Genomic DNA, 12,133 nt, shown 5'->3' on the forward strand with positions numbered 1-12,133 from the left:
GTGTTTTTTTGTAGCTTTTCTCTTAAGGACAACAGTGGATAGTTCTCACCGTGATGAAGAAATAAGCCTTTTCTCAAGGAGAACCAATGGCGATTCTTTTTTCCCTGTGCTTCCAAGAACCAGGCCATTGCAGTTTCTCCAGCTATTGTCTCCTCTCTGAGCAGAGAATACTCTTGAGATGCAGTAGCTTGCTTCATGTCAACCTCTTGTGACTAGTATGGAAACACAGAGAATGAATATTGGTTTTAGTTACCCCACTAGAGACATTTTGAATTAATGCAATTAGTGAATACAGCAGCAATCAAATATTTATATCCTCCAATTAGTAGAGGGAAGGAGTAAAAAGAATTAGAGAAATGAAGCCTACTAGTCTGGTGTTTGTTTCTAATATAAATATAAAAGTCTCTCAAATCTTTCCAGTGACAAATACCTTGTTACTATGGTGTCAAGTGAAATTCTCCATAAAATAAATCCTGTTTTGCTAGATGAGATAGGGACAATTTTATGAAATTGTCAAATTGCTCAATGAGATTAACTCCTCCAAAAGGCAACTGGAAATGTTAGCACCTAAAAGAAAGAGGAGGGAAAATACAGTTGGCTCAGTTGAGAAGCAATCTGTTGTAGCTGGTAATTATGTCACATCTGTTTGGAGAAACTAGTTGGTCTTTAAGGGAGTGAATGGGGGTAACAATTTAATTAAAGATGGGTTAGATTGCATCCAAATTACTTGCTATTATTTTGGAGGAATCTGTCAAATGGACAACTGGGAAAGCACTGTTTTTCATTTTCCTAGAGGGAATAACTCTTGGCACAGCTGGAGAATTTAACTTGCTATTTTGAAAGTAAGTTTTAACTCTGATTTTGGATGGAGATCACTGCACTGGGCCTGTGCATTTCCCTGGTTTCTCTTTCTTTTTTTCTTACTCAGGTACTGGTCATTCATAACTTGATTTAACACAGGAGACAATGCAGTGTTATTTGAATTTTGGTTATCTTTTTTGGTTTGCAATAATTGTAGAAAAGATCATTTACCTTTAAAAAAATAAATAACTTGATTTTGAAAAATTAGTAGCATCTGGCCAGTAATTCTAACCTAGTATTTTTAGCTTTGTAAACTTTAACCTAATGCAACTGAACATCCTTATCTAATAATAAATTGTTTTCTCTCTTCAATATTGTCTTTGAGATACTAGACGATTTTACTTAAGTAACTCATTTTTTATCAATATGAAATTGTCTCAACCTTTTTATGATGTTCTCTATATTAAACATGGAAATTTCACATTTTAACATGTCAAACAACTAGCAAAGAACTGCTTCATAAATAATGAACTTGAAAATTATACATTTTAATAAGCCAAAGCACATCTTAAGAAAAATCATAGGTTTAAATGAAGCTACAATTATAGATGTGTATATTTAAAACCATGACCCATTGAAAATAAATTTCCATGAGTTGGCTTGTTACTTATAAGAGGAACAGCCAATCAAGGTAGAGTTAAAAAATAATCAGTCCATCTAACTAACAACATCTAATTCAAAAATATTTTCTGTAAGCCTAAGGAAGTTATGAAAAGAATGACCCTTTACCGCATTTTATGTGATGTAATCTCAGATGAAATCTGTTGTCCAGTTTATCATTGGCCTGAGATTTTTCATTTTTAATAGGATATTATTATTGGAATTTTATTTTTAAAAGTTTTAATAACAATATCATATAGATCTAATTACATAATAAAACCAATTTCTTAGTGAAAAAGTATCATGATTTTAACAATGTTATACGGTCACATTGGTCACACTATGTTTTATTGATATAAATAAAATAGATAGAAATTTATTGATATCAATAAATTGGAAGTTACTTCATGACTTTTGGGATCTGAGAAAGTAGCAGTAACTGAGAAAGAAACTGGGAAGTAACAGTTGCCAAAGATCAGAGTAATCAATAAGTTACAAACCCTTCAGGATAGTGAAAGTTTTAAGGAGATGATTTCCCAGATGCCACAATCTGTAGTAAGCAAATATGAAAGTCAAGTTAAAAAGGAAATAACAGAGGTAAGTATTCATTAAGAGGCCAAGAATCCATCAACTTAAAATTCAAGCAAAGAAACAGAATTTCATGGATACCATAGTAGATTTGGACTGCAGGGCAATGAAAATTTGCTACAATTAAGTGGTATGCTAGAGTTGCCTCATTGCAATAGACATGGAGGTATTTAATATTTCTTACCAAGAAATAGAATAGAGAGATTGGTGTCAGAAAGTTGGGAAAAGAAGTTAATGCAGCAATTATAAAGACGTTAAGAATGTGGTATTTGAAAATAAATGTTTTAACAATATGCATTGATAAATACAATAGAAAAAGAATAGAATAAGAAATACATTATTATCAAATATTCTTTATTGACTATTGGAATTTTATGTATCTCCCTTTCTAAAGCTAATATTTTGGACTTTATTTTTATTTGTAATTTTGAAGTCTGCATATTAAAATTAGACCCTTGCAGCAACTAACACCCTTTACCGTATAGCTGCTACTCTAGCTTCTATATTCTTTTACCAACAAGTCATTTCAAAAACAGAGGACTGCAGTTATGCCGACATCTTTCATTAGCTGTGTGCTGTGGTGTCCAAGATAATTTTAAAGTTTATCAATTAGTTTAACTTAAAATACTGTAGGAAAGAGAATTAATTCAGAAAATCATAGAATTCACAACAAAATTTTCTTTACGTAATTTAAAGACATGACAAATGTTTGGGTACTTGCTACCTAATCTCATTTAGAAAATCATCCCATCTATCAGTGGGGCTAGCCTGGAATGGATGCCTTACCAAGTAATCAGATAATTTTGAGTGTGTTATAAGTAAAACAATATGTGGATTTCATTTTAAATAGCAACTCAAAATACAACAAATATATTCATATATGAACTAAAAGTTCGGCTTATCTGACAAATATGTAACACCTCAAAGTTCGTACTTTTCTGGTTTTAAAGTTTTAACACAGATAAAATACCAAGCAGTCATATCAGATAACAGACTTGAAATGATTCAGGTTCCGTTTCTTCATCTTTACCATCATTGTGCAGTCCTTGCTTATGTCTAATCTGCTGTGATGTATGTAATACCACAGAGGCTGAAGCATAGCCTTTGACCAAATTGAGTGAATTTAAACCAAACTCTTACTTGCTTCTTGTCCTGAAAATGTATAGTGTTGAATCTGTATGTGTCAGTCGTATGTCAGGAGTCAACTGAAAGTAGTTCTCCAAATAAACTTCCAGGTAGAATGCAATGGTTATTAAAAAATTAAGTAATAAAAATGTGCTCATTTAAGTTATATATAAGAATATATATAAAACATATATTTAATTTAAAGAAATATATTGAAATATATAGAAATAAATATAATTCCAAATAAATATATAAATGTATATATTAACAAATTTTAAATATTAACATATAATATAGTATACAAATATATAAAAATAAATTATATGTATATAGAATTTAAATATATTTACATATAAATATATTGTATAGAAAGAGGTGTGTGTGTGTGTGTGTGTGTGTGTGTGTGTGTGTGTGTCCCAGCAATTTAATTGTTCAAATATTTTTTGAGGCAGGGATTTTATTACTGACATTATTATGAATTTCCAGGAAAGAATGATATAAAAAGTCACCAACTTTTACTTATAATTTTTTTTAGATAATGCATTCCCTTGTTGCCTGCACTTGGGACAGACAATTCCCTCTGGAGCACCCTTATATTCATTACTACCTAAACAGTTTTGTATTTTAATTATATTTTTTCTTAAAGGCTGACCTTTTCGCAGTAATAGCAATTCAGTACTAAAACTTCACTGGTATCTAGTAATGTTTTGAGTCTTTGTGCTGTGCTGCTGCAGAGAGAAATCACACATGTCCCTTGCCTGTGTCTGGCTAAACAATAGAAAAGACACCTTGCTTCAAAGTGCTTCCAAAACACATTTCACATGAGAGAGCACTAATCCTTCTAAGACAACTTGGAAATGAAGTCATCATTTTGAATTGAAACAGGGGAGATTGTTGGATGTATTTTTCAGATACTCTGGAAATAAACACAAATTCAAATGAAAAATCTTTCAATGAGATTCCAGTCTGGGATAGAAAGCAAAGGTAGTCAAAATTTGTCATTTTGTTTGTATTCTAAAAGAAAGCTAGTTAATATTATAGTTCGAACTATATTATTCTTTATGCTTATAAAATACAATGAAAAGAAAGTAAAGAGAGAGTAAATATATTAGTTAATTAACCAAAAGCTATTTTAGCATTTAGACTATAGTGCCCTCTATCTAATAAAGACATTGGCATGAGAAAAGACATTAAAGATAAGAGAAATCGATTTAAAAGATATATACATATATGCAGTTTTACAACTGCTAAGGTGACTTCAATCTAGGCTTCCTTCTGAAGACTCAGTAATAATTATCATTTTTCAAGTGACTGATTTGATATTGCCCCATTAGGCCATTTAAGGACTAATGTAAGCATGAAATAACACTGCTTCTGCTTTGTTTCTTGCATCTTTGCTTATATTTCTGCCTTTTTTTTTTTTTTTTTGAGGGACTACATTATGGAACACTTTTTCCCCGTCATTCCTGGCACTGATTTTAATTTATGACCCACAGTAAAGGTCTGCATAATGCCTTGATTAATTGATTAATGTTGACTTTGTGGATAACAAGGGGCAAAGAGTCTGAAGAGATTTTCTAGGAATGTAAAATTCATCATTTTGTCTACTATGGATGAGACCCAGAGATCATTGTACTGAAATATTAGATATTAGAGTGAATCAGGTGTCAGATATAATGAGGAGCTTGTTTACTCTGTCAACCAAATAATTTCACAACTGGGGACACATTACTTTCATGTTAGAAATTTTCTACTAGCCAAATCTAACCCTCTATATTCACAACAAAATTAACTGTCTGAGTTATTTTTTAAGAATAATAATGTTCCTTTTTAAACTAATTTAAAAATTTACTGTTCTCACAGAAGTGAATTTATTTTTAATTACTGTTCTACTGAGGCTAATTAAACTTCGACTGGACTATTTCTAAAGCAGAGGGTTTTTATTATGTATTCATCTAAACATTTTTAGATAGGACAATAATTACTGTACATAGAAGAAGAAAAAAAGTCTTGCTGTCTAAAAGTTCAATCTATATGATTAAAATATTTATTAGATTTGGGATTAAATGATCAGTTCTTTTGGAATTAAAATGATGATAAAATTTTAATCAGAAATCTACAAAGTTGAGTGTGTCGTCATCACTTAGTACGTTTCTGATTCACTGAGATAGTGAGAATTTATGGAAAAAAATCTATGTAAATAAGTTATAAATAAGTCAGTATATCAGTATTGAAAATTGAGATTTATACTTAGATGCTATATTTATAATTCTTGTTATTTTAATATGTTTAATATATTTTAACTATTATAGTTTAAAACATATGATAGTTTAAAACATTTATTTTTACTAAGTAGTTTAATACCCTTTTTCTCTGTGATTTGAGGGATGTATTGAAGCTTAGTAAATATAAACCTACTAAAACTTCTCCAAAGTATTTTTTAAATGAAGTATTTTTAGATTTTTGGAGAACTTATGTGATATCAGTTATCCTCTCTTTTTAAAAAAACTTTGTGGTTTTATGGGGGAGTTATTTAATGTTTAAACAGAGGGGTTCAATATATAAATCTAGACACAAACAAGTACATACTGTTTTATTCCATGTATATGATGTACAAGAACAGGAAATATTAATCAAGGGGAGGAGACAAGGGGCAGTCTTCAGGGATAGTGTACATATTCTTTAATCTAGGAGGAGGTCACAGGGGTATAGCTGTGAACAAATTCATTAAGCTATGCACTCAGTATTAGAGCCCCTGGCTGTATATGTGTTATACAGTAATGAATGGCACATACACACTCACTCATTACACACAGGAAAAGTAATCTATTATGCGAGACCAGGGTGCAGAATGAATACTCTCTTCATGGTAAGTTTCTGTAAGATAAATTATATTTTCTTACAGCATAAAAAGTTATCTTCATTTAAATGCATCAAGTGTTTAGAATTCATTGGACAATTAAAAATGAAGACATATACAATATACACAACATATGCTGAAACTAGAGTTACATTCTTATTAAAGTCTTATAAGAATTCTATTTCCTTCCCGCCAGTTGCTATCATTAAATATCCTCTGAAATAAGATAGTGGTCCCTATAACCTCCTGAGTGAGGATAGGGCCAAAATACTTTCGAAAGAAATGGTAAAGCTCTACCAGAGCTGAAGAAACAAAAGCATTTTAAACTTTATCATTAAGAAGATTATATATTATAATAAAGCAAGAAGTCCTATCCCTAAACAATATTCTGTCCCATAGAGTAAAAAGCCCTTTCTATTCTCTTATAGTGTTGTTTCTGCCCCCAAACAAAAATCATAGCTAAAAGTTAAAGCAATATATTTTATTTCATCTCATGATATATATTCCATATAGGATGCATAAATAATATTCTTACGTTATTATTTTTTGCTTCATATGTAAAGTAATTGTTTAGAAAGGATATTCTAGAGCAGTGCTTCTCAAGCTTTAATATTCGTGCAGGTCACCTGAGGAGCTTGTTAAAACACATTCTCCTACAGTAATGCAGGGGTGGGCTGAGATCCTGGATTTCTAGCAAGTACCCAGGTGATGCTAATGCTGCTGGTCCATAAGACCACACTGTGAGTAATAGAACTTCAGTTTAGTTGTATAGAAATGACTCCAGGGATTTTCATAGAATTTGAGATGTTTCATTATAATATATCTTCTTAATCATATGAAGGAACTATCTTTTACAACAGTGCTTTGTGTGTTTTAATGTGCATGTGGATTACCTGTGAATCTTGCTAAAATCACATTCTGATCCTGATTCTGCAAATCTAGGTTGGGGCCTGAGAGTTGACATTTCTAGCAAACTCCCGAGGCTGCTGCGGCTGCTGGACTACACTTTGAGTAGCAAGGTCTTAGCTTAAATGATATTTAGACTCATTAACAATGATTGGCTTGTAAAAGTCAGGGGTAGGGGTGGGGAAGAGAATAGAAGACAAAATGTTAGTCAAGGCACAAAGTACTGCTATCTTGAAAATAATACAAGTTTTGAAATGGTAAAGCTCTACGCCGTATTCAGTCCTGGAGGAACAGCCCCAGACTTTTAACAGTACCCACTTATTGTTTCTGTCTTAAAGCGACTATAATAATGCCCCTTCAATTAAAAAGCTGTTTCAGTAATAGCATCTGCTTTATTAGAGCAATGGTTTTATTAAACGAATAACTTAGCATGAATACACCATTATTTTAAAGTATGTTTGTAATTTTGACACTAAATATATTCAGCTTTTATACAATTATAAGAAATTTTACCCTGATCATTTACTTCTCCTGCAGCTCTCTTCCTACCACATGCACTCTGTGAATTTGTGTCAGTATTTACAGAATTATTCATATTGATACATGGTCTGTTTAGAAACTCGTGTTACCAGATCAGAGAGTAGTTAATTAATCTCTGCTTTCTACAGTCTGGATTAGTTCAATGTTTAGTGCTTCAATCAGAAAAAATTTGCTGTCTAATAGAGCATGGCTTTGAGGGAGGCCCAATATAAAGTTCATATAAGAAATATACACATTGAATATTGATGCATAACAAATACCCCCAAAGCACAGTGGTTTAAACCAAAAACCATTATTATCACTCCAATTGGGTCAGTTGTGGGTGCTTATTCAGACTCAGCTCAGATGGATGGATTAGGTAAGGTGGCTGTACTCCACATGTATCTCATGCACCTTATGAAACATGCTCTCCTCCTAACACTGGTCCATGCGTATGAGAGCACACTCAAGCCTCTGCTGCAGCACATCTTCTAACATTACATTGGTCAAATCCAGGCACACATTTGAGCTCAATGCCTATAAACTGTGCTCATGATGAAGCCAAAGCAAGTGACGGCTAACTCATTTTATATGGAGTAGAGAGGTGTCAGCCTCCCATGGACGTGAAGGAGAATGAGTGATCCTTCCAAGAGAACAGTATAATCTACCAGAGGCAGTTTTCCTTTTATACATGTAAATACAAGTAATAGCTAAAGCCTGCAAGTTATTTTTATAATACGAGAAATAGCCAAAGCTAGAGTAAGCTAAATTGGAAACATTAGGATTACTTTTTTTTTTTTTTTTTTTTTTAGGAACCTCAAGTTTTCTTATATAAAGTAAGAAATTATGGTTCTGATATCCACTTATGTGTTTTTTTTTTTCCATTTTGGTTCTGTATACTCCTACTCACATGTAAGGGTTTTAAATTCCAAAACATCTGGTAACTAAAGGTTTAGGTAAGATAAATGTAGTAATCGAGTCATGCATGGTCAAGGTGGCCCAGCATTTTTCAGTCAAAAAATATTCACCAAAGATTTTTCACGTGCCCTTTGTTATGGCCCTAAAGATGAATACAGCACAGTGCCAGGCTTTATTAGTTCTTACAAAGTTTGCAGACAAAATGAATAGGACATTCAATATAAGGTGGTATGTCCTATATTCTATGTGCATGCCACTTCTCACAGGGAGTGCTTTTCACCACCTGGCAGAAAAGTTCACCAGGAGGATAGAAGAGTTAGGCATTCTGCGTAGAGTGGTGACATCATGCTCCACTCGGGGAACTGCAAGAAACAGAGTAGGAGTGTTGTTTGTGTCTAACACCTCCTTTGGGTGCTGGACCCTGAAGGGGCTTCTGTGGTGAACCTAGAGCCTAGTTGAGATACAGGAGCAGTGCAGGATTTACCAGAACATGGAAAGTAGGTGCTCCGAGAGGTATTGCCTACATTTCAAACTGGAACAAAAGCCAGGATGATGATACAACAGGATTATCAGTCAGAACCTGATGACCAGTGAAATTGTGCCTTTCTGTGAGTGATATTAGTTTGATTGAGGGTGGAAGGAAATGAACAAAGAGGATTCAGTCTGTGTGACAGAAACAGTTCTAACAGTGACATTCATGTTTTTTCCCCTTCTCCCTTAGTACACAATAGGCTGCATTTCTGAACTTACCTTATAGTTAGAGGAGAATATGAGTGAACTCTGGTCAACAGAATGTGAGTAGGAGTGGAGTATCCCAGCTCTAGTCCCGGCCCATCTACTCATCGAATGCAGAAGATTCCAAGACCTAGGGAAGAGCAGAGGGGCACAATGGAAGGAATCTGTGCTCATGGATGGCTGTGGAGAAGAGAACCACACTTTTCTCAACCTATTTGGACTGTAATGTGAGCTTAGAAATTAGCTTTTGTGCCTCTGGGTTTAGGAATTGTTTCTTAACATTATTAACTTACACTGACTAATCAGAAATGCTGAGCTTGATTTAATATCCTTTCTCTCAGCTTCAGGAATATTATATGTTTATAGATAAAGAACTTTCTGAAAGATCACAAAGGATCTTCTCAGAGGCAAGATTCAGGACAGGACTAAAGAAAGAAACTCAACTGAGGAGAAGCTGGGGAGTAGGTATCAAGAGATGGCATCTCTATTCGCTAAAGGGGCAGTTAATGTTCTCACAATTTAAGGTCAGAACCTTGTCAGTTCCGGGGGGGGGGGGCAAGTTTCATTAATTCATGGTTTATTTATTTCTACATTCATTTATCCCTAAGTACCTATTGAGAGTTTGATAAAGCATGCCAAGCAATACGGCTGGAGCTGAAGTTGTGAAGTGAGCACAGATCGATACAATTCTTATCTTCTCAGTAGCTTATAGTTTGCAGAGTTAAGAAAGATGTTACAACCGTGGCAAATACTACAAAGGCGAAATAGACAATATGTGAGTGCATTTAGTATGAAAGAGGGAAAATCCTGTGGGAGGAAAGGAAAAAAAAAGCCTGTCTGAAGAAAGGACTTTGATCTGAGATCTGAAAGAAGAGTAAAAGTAAACTAGATGAGCCAGAATGGGGAAAGGGAGTAAGAGATACGATATACAAAACAATATAAAATATAAAATATCATTAATAAGAACAAAGCCCCCTTTCTTTTTTATTAACCTCTGCACACCCACTGATGATTAAAAATTTAGAGAAAGGAGTTGCTCCTAGGGATCTGAATATTTTAATATAATTGATTCCATTTTGTATAATTGTCTAGTTTTACTAGACCAAATAAAGGCAGAAGACACACTAGGAACCAAATATAGAACTCTATATAGAACCCCAGAACCCCACCAAAATGATATACAAATATTACTATGTTGTCTTACTTTTTTTCAAAGAAAACATGAAAATTTTACCTCTCTCTACTCTCATTTTGCTCAATAATTTTAAAACACTATTAGGACATCACTAATTAAATTCTGGAGATAGTTTAGCTCTCAGATTTCTTGCTGGATATGTCTTGACCCATCATGTGCACAAGAGCATGGGGTTTGGCCAAAGGCACCACTTCACACATCTCTGTATCGTTAAACAGCTTGATTCAGCTATTTAACATATAGTTTCCTTTTTAAATTGTGAATGCTTTAGAGTTTATGTTTTAGTCAAGATGAAATTTGAGTTATTTCAAGTCTGGCAGGCACAGAGAAAAGCTACATAGAAAGTCACACTTGGGTGACAGAGTGATAAGAAAAGGCCCTGTAGTGGTTATTAGCACTTTGCCTGAAGAAAAACTATGGGTGGATCTTCTTATCTTTTTATTTCAGAGGCAACACTCTTGAAAAGTTCTTGTTGATTCCAAGACTTAGTGAAGGAGGAGTTTAGTTTGGGATCTCATTTTAGGATTTTCAGGATATTCCATTGGTTAATTTAAGGTTATCATCCAATTTGCAAAAATAGTGGATTGTTATTGCAGTTTCAAACATAATCAATATATAACGTTTGTACTAAGTGATGGGACACAATTGGAGTTTGGATAAATCATGTAAACTTATAACACTTTGATCTAATTATTCACCAATTTTTTTATACTCAACTTTTTCCCCATGTTAACTTCCTCTCTAAAGTTGAATCCAAGATCCAAGTAACCTATGAATTTTTTTGCTAATAATATTTTATTAAGGTATAATTTTCCTTCAGTAAAACACACAAATGTTGAGTGTACAGCTCAAAAAACTTTTACATATGTGCAAACTCTTTTTAAAAATCTCTGAGATCAAGATACAGAACATGGCCCCCATAAGTTTCATCTTGCCTATTCCAGCTAACCGCCCCCTACCTCTAAAGGCAACTACCGTCTAAATTGTATGACCATAAATTACTTCTGTCTATTCTTGAACTTCATATCAATAAAATCATTTGGTACATAGTCTTATGGGTCTAGCTTCTTTTACTCAAAATCTGTGCATTTTGAAGATTTTGAATTATTAAGTATATAGCATGGTATCTGTAAACATTGTATAGATGCACAACTTCATCTCTCTAAACCTAAGCTAATACAGTTGACCCTTGGACGATGTAGGGGTTTGAGGCACCACCCCACCTCTAGCACCATAGAAAATTCATATAAAAACATTACTACAGTCATCCCTTGGTATCTACAGGGGATTGGTTCTAGGATGCACCCCCTTCCTGCAGTACCAAAATCTGGGGATGTTCAAGTTTCTTAAATAAAATGGTACAGAACAATGCATATAGTCAGCACTCTGCATCCATGGATTCCCAACTGTGGAATCTGCAGATGTGAAACCTGAGGATACAGAGAACTGACTCTATATTTATTTAAAAAAAAAAATATCTGAGTATAAGCGGATGCCTACAGTTCAAACCCGTGTTGAACTGTAGTTAACTGTACTTAACTTGAAAGTTTCTGATTATGATAAAGTATAACTCTAGGCAAGGACTGTGTTAAGTTAGCTGTACAGGATCAAAGAAAATTATCCAGAAACAAATTAAAAGTAGAACTAAAACTGCAGGCAATAGAAGATATGTCTAACCTTCTTATAGATAAGCTCATCCTAAGTACTTTTCACATGCAAAAAGAAAAGGCCAATTATAAAGTATTCTTAAAGGCAAATCCTAGGCATTGCTTCAATAACTTTGTATCAGTTACTTTTTCTTAAATTAAAAAAAAACATTTTCTCAA

At 33.5% G+C, this 12,133-nt stretch overlaps 1 protein-coding gene across 2 annotated transcripts in view; it reads left to right on the forward strand.

The window, feature by feature from the left end:
* PLCB1 (phospholipase C beta 1) overlaps positions 1-12,133 on the forward strand; it is a 612,038-nt gene that overhangs the window by 302,113 nt on the left and 297,792 nt on the right. The gene's annotated exons all lie outside the window — the stretch shown is intronic.

Source organism: Rousettus aegyptiacus, unplaced genomic scaffold (assembly GCF_014176215.1).
Source record: "Rousettus aegyptiacus isolate mRouAeg1 unplaced genomic scaffold, mRouAeg1.p scaffold_m13_p_12, whole genome shotgun sequence".
Taxonomy (NCBI): domain Eukaryota; kingdom Metazoa; phylum Chordata; class Mammalia; order Chiroptera; family Pteropodidae; genus Rousettus; species Rousettus aegyptiacus.